This window comes from Thermobia domestica, chromosome 10 (assembly GCF_964235325.1).
Source record: "Thermobia domestica chromosome 10, izTheDome1.hap1.1, whole genome shotgun sequence".
Lineage (NCBI taxonomy): Eukaryota > Metazoa > Arthropoda > Insecta > Zygentoma > Lepismatidae > Thermobia > Thermobia domestica.
The window spans coordinates 96,038,312-96,051,463 of NC_137463.1; positions in this window are offsets into that span (position 1 = coordinate 96,038,312).

Genomic DNA, 13,152 nt, shown 5'->3' on the forward strand with positions numbered 1-13,152 from the left:
TAACACATCATCTAAGGGGGTTGATGTTGGGGGTCTTCAGGGGTGATATCGAGACACGTAAAAATAATTTAAAATGAACGATACTAGTGTCAAATACATAGTTTTCGGGGTCGCTGTGTTCAATGATGATACTCTGAAATGAATAACACATCATCTAAGGGGTTGATGTTTGGGGTTTTCAGGGGTGATATCGAGACACGTAAAAATAATTTAAAATGAACGATACTAGTGTCAAATACATAGTTTTCGGGGTCGCTGTGTTCAATAATGATACTCTGAACTCAATAACACATCATCTAAGGGGGTTGATGTTAGGGGTCTTCAGGGGTGATATCGAGACACGTAAAAATAATTTAAAATGTACGATACTAGTGTCAAATACATAGTTTTCGGGGTCGCTGTGTTCAATGATGATACTCTGAACTTAATAACACATCATCTAAGGGGTTGATGTTTGGGAGCGTCTCCAGGGTTAATATCGAGACACGTAAAAATAATTTAAAATGAACGATAGTAGTGTCAAATACATAGTTTTCGGGGTCGCTGTGTTCAATGATGATACTCTGAACTCAATAACACATCATCGAAGGGGTTAAAGTTGGGGGTCTCCAGGGAAATAAGTATAACATTCAATTACAGATCGTTTATACATTAGATAATACACTTGAAGCAAACTGTGAACATACATTTGTTTCACTCCTAGAGAATACGAAAAAAAGCTACAATTCATTTTAACTACTTAAAAGGTATGCTATTTTTCCCTTGAAACTTCTGCTTTTTCCGTATAACGAATTGAAATTTATGTGTATATATACTATTTATATTTATTTGGAATATGGTTATAAGAAACCAGTTCATTTCTTTTTTTATTTTAGGTTGAATATAAATAAAGATTAGTGTATCAGACTTTCCTTATCCTTACCGATATTATTATTATTCCTTCGTTAAATACTTATATATAACCCTTTTTATTTATTTATTCGTATATTCTCTTAAACACTTTTATTTATATTCCATTTTAAATAATACTTATATTCTCTATTCATTATTTATATATACATATTGGAATTTTTTTTGCATTACGTATATACATCTGGGGGTAAAATGGAAAACAAGTGTACGCAAAAGTTATTAAAAGAGATTACTGCATTTATTAATGACATAGAAGAAGAAGAAGAGGAAATCGCAATAAATAAAGAGACGCAAGTTCTTCTAAAAGAAATAGATGCCGTAATCGGAATAGAAGAAGTAGACCATCAGGGGAGGAAGGAAGAAGATGATGAAATGAAGAAAGGTACATAAAAGGAGGAAGAACTCATAGAAGAAGAAGAAGAAGAAAAAGAAGAAGAGATTATCATTAATACCGAAGAAAAAGAAGAAAGAGATTCAGCTAGTGAAATTCAATTTGCAGAAGAAAGAGAAGAAGAAGAAGAACAACTATTAGAAATATTGGAAAGTGCAGGTAATAGAATGATAACAGAAGAAGAAGAGGAAGCATCCGAACGTATTGCCCAAATTAAAAAATGGTTAGAAGAAGGAACAAAAGAAGAAGAAGACGTCGAAGAAAGAACAAAAGAAGAAGAAGAAAAAGAAGAATTGCTAAATTTAACGTTCTCCCAAATAATAGGAGAAACTTACAATGAGGAAGAGAAGACAGAAGAAGATGAGTTCTACGAAACTGAACTAGAAAAATGGATTACCAATTTATTTCCCAATACTGAAAAAGAAGAAGAACATCAGCAAGAAGTAATATATCCATCAATTATGGAAATATTAGCTGAGGCTAATACAGAACATACAGAAATACAGATCGATTTAGACGAAATAGAAAAAAGAATGGACGAGTTGCTATCCGTATTTGCAGCAGAACGAAACTCAAATGTACAAGTAGAATTTGGAAATAACAGCCGTAATGATGATGAAAACAATAGATTTCATATAATAGAAGAACGTAGAAGACAATACAGAAGATACAATATGGCTGGTACAATGCTAAGATTCCGTCTAGCCCCCGTGCGTGCAGGTGAAAATCCTTTTACTGCAATTGAAACAAGTCTACGTGCTTTAATAGATTATTTGCTACGTGATGTAGACCAGCATGATTTCGTAGGAATAACAATCACAAATGAAAGAGAAGGACACCGCCCGTTTTGGTTATCGTTCAGAGAAGCAAAAAATCTCTCAGCAGAAGTTCTATGGACAAGTTATGAGAAAGTACTGCAAAGTAATGCGGCTTTTCTTATAAATGAAGATTGCATCGTGAATTTTCATCATGTACGTATGCCAAGAGGACAAGGTGGATTAAAACATGTTATGAATACTGAAGAATATGTAAAGGCAAAACGTGGTATTATCACAATTAAGAATAAAGGCACAAGATGTTTAGCACATGCAATCGTCGTTGCCATAGGACTGAAAAAATACAAGGGAAGAAATCAAACTGAATACAATAGATATGTAAAACATCAAAGTAAATATATCATAGAAAAAGAAGCAGAAGATCTGTGTGAAGCTGCCGATGTAGATCTCAGCCGTGGTGGTGGAATTCCTGAAATTCGTAAATTTCAGGAATATTTAAAGGATTATAAAATCACAGTGTATAGGGGCTTTTCAGGAAGTGATGTTATGTTTGAAGTACCACCAAGTGATAATGAAAGAACACCTTTAAACTTACTCTTCGTAGATAACCATTACAACGTCATTGAAAGCTTGACAGCATGTTTTAGCTGTAGTTATTATTGCGAAAGCTGTCATAAGAAATATGAAAACAAGCTTGCACATTTGAAACATTGTACAGCTGTATGTTTTCGTTGTCATCAGAAACCACCATGTGACTTTAAAGAAACCCATATTACATGCAATGATTGTAATCGAGAATTTTATAGCCAGTCACGCTATGACTATCACAAGTCAGCGCCGTATCAAAATGGAAACCCTTTATGTTCCATTGTGAAATGTTGTGCCCAGTGTTTGAAAATTTATGTAGTGAAAGAAAAATGTTCTCACGTATGTGAAGAAACTTATTGCAACATTTGCTATGATATAGTACCACCCAATCATGAATGTTACATGAAAGTGAATGAAAGAAGAAAATCAAAAAAGCAAATGAAAAAATTATCGTGGAGAAGAAAGCTATGATTGTCTTTTATGATATTGAATAGAAGAGGAGGACGCAAACATATATGAGCATATACCTAATGTTTTGGTTAGTCAACATACATGTTACAGATGTTATGAAGATAAAAACATCAAAAATAATTGTATCGTTTGTGGAAAACGAGAAAATATATTTGACGGAGAAAATGTAATAGAAGACTTTCTAAAACATCTTCAACAGCGACGTCCAAACATTAAATCAATAACATGTGTAGCCCATAATTCTAAGGGCTATGATGCACATTTCATCATTAAGACCATGGTTGAGAAGATGAATTGGACTCCAGAAGTAATTATGAATGGGGCAAAAATTCTATCTCTTAAAATAGGGAACGTAACATTCATTGATTCACTAAGCTTTCTTCCTATGCCCTTAAGTAAATTAAGTGGTGCATTTGGTCTTCAATCGTGCAAAGGATATTTCCCACACTTTTTCAATCGACGTGAGAACCAAACATATGAAGGTACACTTCCAGACATTAGATACTATGGAGCAGATAGCATGAAAGTAGACGAAAGACGTAAGTTTCTCCAATGGTATACTGACCATCGAAACGATATCTTTAAAATGAAAGAACTCATCAAATATTGTGTACAGGATGTTGAAGTATTACGTCAAGCATGTATTTCCTTTATGATTACATTTGAATCTGAAACAAATGTAAATCCCTTACTGGAATGCATTACAATCGCCAGTGCATGTAATTTGGTATATCGTAGAAATTTCTTAAAGGAAAATACGATTGGTATCATACCAAAGAACGGGTATCGATGGAGAGATGTCCAGTCAATTGAAGCAGTACAATGGATAGCTTGGGAAGAAAAAACAAGAAACATCCAAATTACCAATGCTGCTCGTAGTAAGGAAAAACGAATTGCATCAATGAAAGTAGATGGTGTATGGACAGATCCCAATACAGGAAGAATACACGTGTGGGAATATGAGAGCTGTATCTACTGCTACCCTAACGACAGAGATAAACCCATCTATAACAATGATACCGATACCATGGAATTTCGATATGAAGCAACAAAGAAGAAAATCCAAAAATTAAAAGATTTTGGCTGTGAAGTATGGGGTTGTGAATTTAAAAAACAATTGGCAGGAAATGAAGAGATGAAGAAGTATGTTAGTCATCCTTTATACAAAGAAAACACCATTAAATCCTCGTGACGCTTTTTATGGAGGACGTGTGAATGCCATACGTTTGTATCATAAAGCACAAGAATCTGAAGGACAAACCGTACAATACAAAGATGTTATTTCCTTGTACCCACATATTTGTAAGACTAAGAAGTTTCCAATTCGTCATCCTACTATCTATCTGCCTGGAGATTCAAATATTCCCACCATTGAAGAAGTTGAAGGATTAGTTAAACTAAGTATTCTACCTCCAAAAAATCTCTTACACCCAGTTCTTCCTTACAAGTCAAATGATAGATTGATGTTTCCACTTTGTCGTACATGTTGTGATGATTTAAACCAGTCATCTTGTAATCACAATGATGAAGACCGAGTTCTACATGGTACATGGGTAGCAGATGAAGTAAGAAAAGCATTAGAAAAAGGATACAAAATAATAGATATTCATGAAATTTGGGCATATGATGTTCAATATGATGAAGAAACAAAAAGTGGCGGATTATTTGCAGAGTACATAAACACCTTCCTGAAAGCAAAAACGGAAGCTAGTGGATGGCCATCATGGTGTGAAACAGATGATCTAAAGCAGAAGTACATTCGGCAATATTATGAAAAGGAAGGAATACGTCTCGATGAAAATAAAATTCAGCATAATCCAGCACTTAGAAGTTTAGCTAAATTAATGTTAAATTCATTTTGGGGAAAATTTGGACAACGTGAGAACATGGGTCATGTAAGCATTATTAATGATCCAAAGGAATTATATGAGAAATTAACATCTCATGATATAGACGTTCATCAAATATTTCCAGTAAATGATGATATGATATATGTATATTGGCAATACACAGGTGAAGTTCCTGTTTCACTACCAACAGTAAACGTCGTCATAGCCGCATACACAACAGCACAAGCAAGATTAGAATTGTACAAGTATTTAGATCAACTGCAAGAAAGAGTATTGTATTTTGATACAGATTCAGTCATTTATACGCAAAAACCTGGTGAAACTACAATTCCAACTGGTGACTTTTTAGGCGATTTAACAAATGAAGTACTCGAGTATGGTAAAGAGGCCTATATTTCAGAATACGTCTCGGCTGGACCCAAGAACTATGGATTACGTATTTTTGATCCCAGCACGAAGAAGGAGTTTCAAGTATGCAAGATACGGGGCTTTTTATTAAACTATGAATCTTCAAAACACCTAAATTTTGATGTAATGAAGAAAATGATAGTAGATAGTGAAGAGGATGCGGAAGAAGAAGAAGAAGAATCTCGTCCCACTGAAGTCAAAATTACCAATGAGAAAAAAATTGCCGCAGGAAAGACCATACTATCGTCAGCATGCCCGAAACAAAAATTTATAAGATAAATTATATTAAACGACGTAGAATACCAAATTCATATGATACTCTTCCATATGGCTACACTACTTCCAACAAAAGAAGAAGAGAAATGTAATAAGGCCCTTTATAAATATACGTATGAAGAAAGAATGATCATACTCTTTAACATGGACACGACGTGGAAACATCCCTTTTCATGTATTGTTGCCGGACCAAGTGGATGTGGAAAAACTTCCTTTGTAATACGATTCCTGTCCAATTTATCACGTATGGTTAATACATCGTTTCGTCATATTTACTGGTACTATGCAGAATGGCAAAATGCATACAGAGAAATTTCGACAAAAGTACAATTTATTGAAGGACTACCTCGAACAAAAGACTTTTTTCCTGAAACTGGACCACATCTTATTATTATTGATGATCAAATGTGTGAAGTGAACCGCAATATAGTTGATTTCTTTACAAAGGGTTCTCATCATAGAAATCTTAGTGTACTATTTATTACACAAAACATATTTCATCAGGGAAAAGGAAGCAGAGATATGAGCTTGAATTGTTCTTATCTCGTATTATTTAAAAATTCAAGAGATAAATCACAAATTAAACATTTGAGTTATCAACTTACTCCTGAGAATCCAAAATTTCTTCAAGAAAGTTTCAACGACGCAACAAAGTTACCATATAGATATTTCTTTATTGATTTAAAACAGGACACGCCAGATGAACTTCGTTTTCAAACAAATATCTTTCCTGATGATATTTATCATTACGTTTATGTTCCATCGAAATAGAAGAAGAAGATGTGTTTATAATGTTTGTTTTAAACTGTGTTTCTTCATTCTGACAATATGTCTCCAAGAGTAAAACACGGAGATCTTCTTTGTACGCTGAGCAAAGCAAATCCTAAATTACGTAAAGCTATACTGGCCAATGCAGACTCTTCAGTGATTCGAAGTATTTGCGAATGTTGTTATAATGTATTAAAAGGGAATGTACCTCTTACAAAGACACAGAAAGCAAGATTAAAGCGATACAAGAGGACGCTTCGATATCTTGTGAAGAAAGGAAATTCCATCCAAAAGAAGAAGAAGCATTTTTTAGTGCAGCAGCAGGGTGGATTCCTATCGGCATTATTAGCTCCTGTTTTAACTGGTGCATTATCAAGTTTACTATTCCGTTAGTACAATGGAACACGCAAAGAAGATGATTTTAGTTCCACCTGTAGTTCTGAATCGTATACAAACACCATCATCATCATCATCATCAGCCCTGGAGAAACGTGAATCTAATTTGGATCAAGAAATGCAAGAGATTTTACAGTTATCATCGCTTAGTGATGAAGAAAAGTGGAATCAGTATAATAATATTCTTCAAAAATATTTACATTTAATACGAAAACAAGAAGAACCTGTGACACTTTCAATTACGTCAACTAAATCAGAGAAGCCTGAAGTAGAAGAAGAAATATTATTATCTATACCCAAAATGTTTCGTAAAAGAGCTGAATTACTACTACATAGAATGAAACATGATGATAATATCACGTGTGATAATGAAGGAACTGTTTACATCAGAGGTGATAAACTAGAAGGATCTCACATTGTAGATTTAATTTCAGATGTGTCGCGACCCCGGAAACACACAAATCCACCGGGATGGGAGAAATTTTGTAATTATTTATCTTCTAATAACACACCTCAAGAACTTATTGGAAATCCAAAACGTTTGTCATATATTTTACGACGAACTAAAGCATTAGCAACAGCATCATCGTCAAGGGAAAAAATACCTCTGAAATCGTTTCCAGAAGACGACGAAGAAGCAGAAGAAGAAGAAGAAGAAGAAGAAGAAGAAGAAAAGGAAAAAGTAGTATCTCCTATAAGGAAAAGGAAACGTGCCTGTAAACGTCCAGTATGGTCAAGGTGGAAACCGTAAACAAACAGTTAAGCAAGATTTACTACAACCCTTCACATCCTGCCTCGTTTTCAACTGTTAAAAAATTGTGGATAGCTACAAAGAAGAAAATTCCTATACATTGTATAAGAAGATGGTTACTGCAACAAACAACATATACGTTACACAAACCTGTACGTCGTCGTTTTAAAAGAGATTTCTATGTAGTGAATAACATTGATGATGAATGGGAAAGTGATATTAATGATCTTCAATCTCTTCATAAATTTAATGATGGATATCGTTATATTCTTACAGTGATAGATGTGTTCAGTCGATATGCATGGGCTGTGCCATTAAAATCTAAAAGTACAAATGATGTCTTAAAAGCATTGAAACTTGTGTTCAAAGACAGAAAACCAATTACATTCCGAACAGATAAAGTTAGTGAGTTTACTAATAAAACAATACAGAAGTACTTAGAGGACAACAAAATAAAACATATTACAACTAAAAATCCTGATATAAAAGCTAGTATTGTAGAACGTTTTAACAGAACTCTAAAAGAAAAAAATGTGGAAGTATTTTACAAAGTATCAAACGTATAATTATTTAAATGTATTACCTCTTCTTGTGAAATCATACAATGAAGGTTATCATTCAAGCATAAAGATGTCACCTGCAAATGTTTCTCAAAATAACCTATTACAAGTATGGCATAATCAATATGATAATAAAATAAAGAAGAAGAAGAATCCAAATTTCTCAAATCATCTTAAGATTGGTGATACAGTACGAATTAGTAAAACTAAACGTACATTTGATAAAGGATATATGCAAAATTGGACTTGGGAAATATTTAAAGTGAAGAAGATAATACCAAGAGATCCACCTGTTTATGAAATTGAAGATTTAAACAAGGAACCACTAGATGGATTGTTTTACAGAGAGGAATTACAACCTGTGACGTTATCAAAGACATTTTACATAGATAAAATCATACGTACAAGAAGAAAAGGCAGCAGAAAAGAATATCTTGTTCATTGGAAAGGATATCCTTCTTTCGATTCCTGGATACCTGCATCATCCGTAAAGAAGATCGAGAAGTACAATGGAACCTGATGGAGATTTTTACGTTACGCTTCCCAGTAATAGTTCTATGGAATATTTTCCTGACAACACAGTGCGTCAACATCGACAAATATGAATAATCCATATTTACAATATTATCAAAAACAAGCTCTTTCTGGAACTGGAAACGTTTATGTTGGTTCCCCTTATCAAGTTGGACATGGTATTGGAAGTTTCCTTGGAGGATTATTTCGTTCTGTCATGCCACTAGTAAAACAAGGAGCTAAAACAGTAGGAAAGGAATTATTAAAATCTGGAGCAAACGTTATTACTGATGTCATCATCGATAATCAACCTATTAACGAATCCTTTCATCAACGAATGGGTGAAGCGAGATCCGTCTTGCAAGATAAAGCAAAAAATAAACTGAAATCTATGCTAGGATCTGGATATCAACGAAGAAAAAGAATTACACATCATTCCATCTTTAACCCTTCATCATTACACATCATCAAGCGCAAGAAGGGCAAGAGGAAAGGTACACAGAAAACAAAGAAAAATCAGTCTTATAAGAAGAGGAAGTTATCACACGATATCTTTGATTAAATCATCACCATTATGGCTTTCTTACATCATCAATCCTGCGAGTGTGTAAAAAGTGAACTAGATATTTTTTCTACAAAACCAACGCAAACCAGTATATTGGATAATCATGTTGTTACATACAAACCGATCAGTTCACTAGCTGATAATGCTCCTATAGAGTTTGTCATCCCAGGAACAAGTGATGAATACATAGATCTACCACATACTCTTCTTTACATCGAAGCTCAAATCGTTAAGCCTGATGGATCAGCATTTGATGAAAGTGATAAAGCTGTGGCTCCTATTAATGACTTTTTAAATTCTATGTTCAGTGAAGTGGAAGTGTATTTAAATAACAAACTGATTTCATTTCCATCTCATAATCATCCATATCGATCATACATTGAAAAACTGTTAAATTATGATGATTCTGCTAAAAATACTCATCTTCAATGTGCATTCTGGTTTCAAGATACTGCTGGACATATGGATGCAACATCTAATGGTAATAGAGGATTTCAACGTTATGAATTAACAAAAAAAGTGCAAAATTCGACATGCTTGAACATCTTCATTGTGATATTTTTAATCAAGATAAATTTTTAATCCAAGGAGTAGAATTACGTCTCAAGTTAATTCCTGCAAAGCCAAACTTTTGTCTCATCGCTAGTGATGCGTCTGTTGAGGCTAAAGTGAATATTTTAGACGCTGCTTTACATATTAAAAAGATTAATGTTAGTCCTACAATAAAACTAGCACATAACAAGCTTCTACAATCAACAACAGCCAAATATCCTCTCACAAGAGTGCAAATGAAGTCATTCGTCATTCCAAAGGATCTTCAATCAAAAACAATTGATAATTTATTTATGGGAGTATTACCAACTCGAGTGATTGTAGCGTTTACACAAAATGATGCCTATACAGGAACAATAACTTCAAATCCATTTCATTTCAAACATTTTGACATCAATTTCTTCTCTCTATACATTGATGGAAACCTGTACCTTCAAAACCATTACAACCAATTTTCGAAAACAACCTCTATGTTTCCTCATATCATACCTTATTCTGTGGATCAGGCATTCACTTTTCCAATCATGGCAACAATATTCCTCGCCTTGACTTTCCTCAAGGATACACTATCTTTGTTTTCGACATTACTCAAGATGGAGAAGCCAGCGCTGTGCAGCATTGGAACCGTATACGTCATGGCTGTGTTCGTCTGGAAGTTGATTTTACGAAGCCTCTACCAGCACCTATCTCCTGCATTGTGTATGGAGAATTCCAATCTCTCTTAGAAGTGGATCATCAGAGGAACATCATCATGGATTTTTAAAGGTATGTTATTTAAATATCATATCATATATGTACATGTCTGCATTTTTATACATGATGTCCTCTACACTAGATTTATTGAATGCTTTGCAAACAAATTCTTTATTTCACAATCATTTCATTGGCGTATATGCAGCCAATGAATTACCAGCACATGTTCCACTACCTGCAGCTATCATCATAAATACAGACCCCTCGAACAAACTTGGCACACACTGGATTTCCGTATATATTCATAGTGACGGACGTGCCCACTACTTCGATACATTTGGATTTCCTCCATATGTAATGTAACATATTCAATTTCTACGTAGAAATTCCACTTCTTATACATTTAATAATAAACAAATTCAAAGTGTGAAATCGTCCCTATGTGGGCATTATTCATATCTTTTCCTATGCTTCAAAGCTAAAGGAAAGTCCTTAAATGAATTTCATTACGCTTTCTCATCAACTCCAGAAAAAATGATCGTCGCTTGCTGTATTTACTTTTACAGGTAATCATGTCTTCATTCTTCTTCGTTTGTTTTGATTACTTTCTTTTCATATTATTGCAGATAGTCATTTCTTCTTCTTTATTATAATGTGTTTGTATGTATTATTATTTGTTGTTTTATTTGTTCATGATTATAGATAAAATAAATTTTAAGTTTGTTTTTCAATTTTTTTCATTTCAGAGAGTAAAAGATCGTCACCGTGTGTATGGACATCATCATCATTGTACAGATTGACTTCTGTCTACGTTTCATCACCATCATCAACAGCAGTAATATCATTAATTGAACTGTGTATAGCCATCATCAGTGAACACTATATGGCAGTTGTGAAGTTATCATCACATGAACAATGAAAAAAATCTAACGTTCTTTTAAAATGTACTATACTTACTGTCGTTTTAATTGTGTAAATAGTTTCATCAGCAATAAACACTTTGTATTCTTTTTTCTCTTTGAAAACAAATGTTTTATTTCTTATTTTCTCCGTTTCCTAATAAATAAATATGTTTTATGATCAGTTATGTAATTAAATACACATATCATAAAACATATTTTTAAATCATTGAATTAAAGAATTTCATAGTGATTTTTTAAAAAAAAGATTCTAAAACTGATTTTTAATTCAATGATGTAATCACATAACTACATAATAATAATGAATTCAAATACTTAATCAGTTATTCTTTCGTAAATTAAATCAAGTATGTGAATTCAATATTATTATTATTATGATAGGACTTTTGTTTTAAAATTTTAATATTAATTATTTTAGTTCCTTTTTTAAAAAATAAAAAAAGTCCTATCATACTTAAGACAAAGTTGTATAATAATAATAATTTCAAATACTAATTTTTATTTTAACATTCATTTCAAGAATTTGAATTCATTATGATTATTATTATTATTATACGTATCACTTATAATATACGAGGAAAAAAATATGTTAGGATTTTTTTCTTATAAAAACTTAAAAATCCTATCATATTGAGGTGTATGAAACGAACACAAAACACACACAAATAAAACATTTCACTTTTCACTATATATATGTTTATTACATTTGATATTACGATGTTTAGCATACATGAAAAAACAAATCAATTTTCTTCTTCTTCTTTATGAAGAGTCGTTCACTTCATTGATACCCTCCGAAGGTTGAGTATCGGTTTCCCCCCACCATGGCTGTGTCGATACACTATCAAATAAATCAGCCATAATTGAAACTATGAGTTTTTGTTTGCAAAATACTTTCATTTCCAATTTTAATCGTTCACCATCAATGTTCACATCACTGTTCTTATCAAGAGAGACACTTGGAAAACTGATGTTCATACCATTAATAATACTCTGTTCATCTACACAGGTATGGATTCCAGCAAGTCCTCTGCATGTAAGACACTGCGATTGTACATGATTACAAATAGTATCTGTACACAAGTCAAAATATTCACGTAGCACAACACTACAAACTTTACTGTTTTACACAGCATGTTCAATACACGGTAATATTTCCAAGAAATAAAGCCAATCACTTGAAGTTAAGTACACAGTGTTTCGAGGAGCGTGAAGTGTTCCTTTCTTCTCTAACATCACTAATTTTTCACCCATTAGTTTTCGCACCACCAGTTCGTTTTTTCGACCAAGAGATTTTATAAATGTAATTTCCACTTGAGAATTTAAATAGTCCGTAACAAATGGGGTCAAATGTACAAGTTTCTCCCACTCTGCCAAATTTAACTCCACTCCAAACACAAGTCCTTTGCCAACACGAATCACTGGTTCAAATGTATCACTATCCAGTCCAATACAAATTAATTTGGTTTTCATTGAATTAAGTCCATATTCAACATTTAACAAGTACTCTTTCTTGGTATCCATAGTTGACGCACAAGCACTCAAAGACATGTTACTCCAGTCGCTGGTCAGTACAGAATAACGACACTATGCATACAGATGACTGCGCATGCATGAAGAGGAGGGGCGAAGAGGAAAATTCATGTTTCATCTTGTTTGTACATGCTACCATACACTTACGATGAGTAAACCAGTTCAGTAAATTCAAGATCGTGCATGTTACGTCCAGATACATTAATCTTCATTCCTTTATATATTAAAC